At 37.9% G+C, this 3,158-nt stretch overlaps 1 long non-coding RNA gene across 1 annotated transcript; it reads right to left on the reverse strand.

Moving 5' to 3' along the window:
* Window positions 1-376: 376 nt before the first annotated feature.
* Window positions 377-2,919, reverse strand: LOC143594287 (uncharacterized). Its single transcript, XR_013146311.1, has 3 exons — window positions 2,529-2,919; window positions 786-1,414; window positions 377-752 (listed from the first exon to the last, which is right to left on the reverse strand). It is a non-coding gene; the product is annotated as an uncharacterized LOC143594287 (long non-coding RNA).
* Window positions 2,920-3,158: the final 239 nt, after the last annotated feature.

The following is a 3,158-nucleotide window of genomic DNA, read 5'->3' on the forward strand; positions in this document are numbered from 1 at the left end:
TCTTAAATTAGGTTACTGGTGATGGCATTGAGTTTGGAAGCGGTTTTTCAAAACTGAATTTTATTTGTTCAAAGGCTTCTTCAAAGTCGAGGGTACAATTTTGGTATGCAGGTTAGTGAAAAGAAGGGCATAATGGTAATTTTTTTTTATAAAATGAGTTGATAATGTTTTGCAGGAAACCAGCTGTTGAAAAGTATGTTGAAACATAACCAAATAGAGGTTGTGCAAGAAACAAAACCATTAGACGAGAAATGATGACTGTCACCGATTGCCGGTTTGGGCGGTTTCGCGGTTTCCAACCGAACCATGAACACCTTAGACAACATGATGCATTTTTGGACTTTCTTTGTATTAATGTAACTTTGATATAGCACGAGTCAGTTATGAGTGTAATGACTTTATTGATCTTACTATGGTACACTACAAGTCAGTTGTGACTTTTATCGATGTAACATGATGTATGTTTGAACTTGACACCAATTGACCAAAATAGCCAGAAGATGAAATGAATTCAACAAACCAGCATGTATAAGTAGTAATAGTATTAAAAACAACCAATATTTCTTTAGTTTTAATTAATAAGTACAAAGTAAAGAATGGTGATATCATGTATCACAACTAAATTTAAACATTATTTACATCTAACTAGCCGAACGAACACAACTGCTGGGTCGACAACCCCGACATCGGTGTCAATATCCATTATAAATAGTTGTAGGCTTTTTCCCGGGCCTCCAATAATCATCCGGGGACTCATTACGAAGCAGTTGATTTGGCTGTACAACTGGCAATGTATTACCCTCATGAGGGAAAGTTACCGTACTAAATTCCTCATTGACCTCGTCATACGAATGCCTATAATTCTTGGGTGGAGTCATGAGGACAACATGCTTTTTTCTATCCAGCTGATCTTGAACATAAAACACATGGCGTGCTTGCGAGGCCAATATGAACGGATCATCCTTGTGGCCAAATTTGTTTAGGTCGATCGACGTGTAACCAAGAATATCATGTTTGGCATGTTTACGGTCAACCCATTGGCACATGAAGACCGGAATTCTTTTAGTATGATAATTTAGGACCCATATCTCTTGCAAAACCCCAAAATAAAAGTTTTGTCCATAGGTTACCACGTCTTTTTTGATGTGCATGTCATCCGCCTCTACACCAACCCCGTTGTTCTGGTAAACTCTACCATCATGAGATTTTGTACGAAATTCAAAACCGTTGATGTCGTATGAGTCGTATTTGTAAAAGTTTTTTTGGGTGTGCTCCGTGTGCAATCCACTTTACGGTTTTCGATATAGAACCTGGGGAGCCCGCTAGCTCTCTTTCAACCTGAATTTCATTACAAGGATTAGATTCTTCACCTACATTGCAGAAACTATAAAAGATTTTTAAAAATTATAGAAGACTTAATAAATTGATCTACCTTGTCGCATAACCTGTCACCAAACTTTAAAGTATGCTCCTTCTCCAGCAATGCTTGTCGTTTACCATGCATTTGGTTTTTCAAAGAGGTCTTGTGTTGTCTGCAAGTAGGAGTATATATAATATATTGTGAATTAATATATATATATATATATATATATATAATTTAGAGTATATATGTTAGTAATACTAACTCGATATACAGCGCTATTTCAGGCGTATTCTGCAGCACATAGAAATGTGCTCTCTTAAAAAAATCAGGAGAAACTTCAACTGATTTAACGCCTGTGACAGGAATTGTCTCCCCATTATCATCATGCTTATCATGTGGAATACCAACAGTACTCTTGATGTTTTTTTGGTATTCGCTTAGAAACTCGATCGTTTCTTCCGCAATGTTCTCCTCAGCAATGCACCCTTCTGGATAAGTTTTGTTTCGCACATGCCGTTTGATAGCCTTCATACACCTTTCAAATGGATACATACAATGAAATCATGGTGGCCCACATAATTTTATCTCTCTGAAAAGGTGCACGGTTAAGTGAACCATGACATCAAAAAATGATGGAGGAAAGTACTTCTCCAGCAGGCACAGTGCAACTATTTGCTCTTCCTACATCTTATGAAGCTCTTCTACAATGATTTCTTTGCTACAAATTGACTTGAAAAAAAAACAAAGCCTGATTATAGCATTTCTCATTGGTTTTGGCATGATGGGCCGTATTGCAAGGGACAGAAACTGTTGCATAAGCATGTGATAATCATGTGATTTAAGGCCTTGTAGCTTCCTTTCTTTAAGGTTCACCAAACTAGAGAAGTTAGAAAAATACCCTAGTGGAGCCTTCAGCTTATACAGTGTTTCAAGAAACATGTCTTTTTCTTGTGCTGATAATGTGAAGCATGCTGCAGGCAGTTCTGTATTGTTGACTTTTGCTTTCGGTTGCAACTCCTTTTTAATCCCTAAGAACTCCAAATCCTTTCTAGCTGTCAATCCGTCTTTTGTCCTACCGGGAATGTTCAGCAACGTCCCGACAATACTTTCTGCCACATACTTTTCAACATGCATCAAATCAATACAATGTTGGACAGGTAAATACTTCCAATAGCTGAGTCGTTGTACCATATGTTGAACTTCTTCCAATATGGCGGCGGCGTTGTGTTATCCCTTTTTCTCCTACTCCCACTTAGGGATTCAGATCCCTTTCCCAATTCATTGTTAATGTTTTTGACCTCGTCGTATATCTCTTCCCCTGTCATAGGCTCTTTAGTGGTTCTCATCTCTTCTTTTCCGTTGAAAGTCTTTGTTTGTTTTCTGAAAGGGTGGTCATGTGATAAATACCTTCTGTGGGTAGCATAACTCTGCTTCTTTGTGTGATAAAGTCGAACACATTGAGTGTCGCCCCGACACACTACACAACCTTTGAATCAACTGTAAGGGCAACCACATAGTGTACCAAGAGCAGGGTAATCATTAATCGTCCATAACACAACTGCACATAGTGTAAAATTTCTTATTTATATGCATCATATGTTGGCTCCCCGACCTCAAATAAAGATGCTAGATCGCTAATTAAAGGCTATAAAAACACATCAATATTGTTTCCTAGCACTCCGGATATTAATAAGGAAAGCATGATGAATTTTCTTTTCATACACATCCAAGGTGGAAGGTTGTAAATGACTGCTAAAACAGGCCAGACACTGTGGTTTCTGTTGCCTCTATGTAC

Source organism: Bidens hawaiensis, unplaced genomic scaffold (assembly GCF_021521415.1).
Source record: "Bidens hawaiensis isolate Kalapana, Puna unplaced genomic scaffold, B.hawaiensis_p1.1 tig00043453_1, whole genome shotgun sequence".
Classification (NCBI taxonomy): domain Eukaryota; kingdom Viridiplantae; phylum Streptophyta; class Magnoliopsida; order Asterales; family Asteraceae; genus Bidens; species Bidens hawaiensis.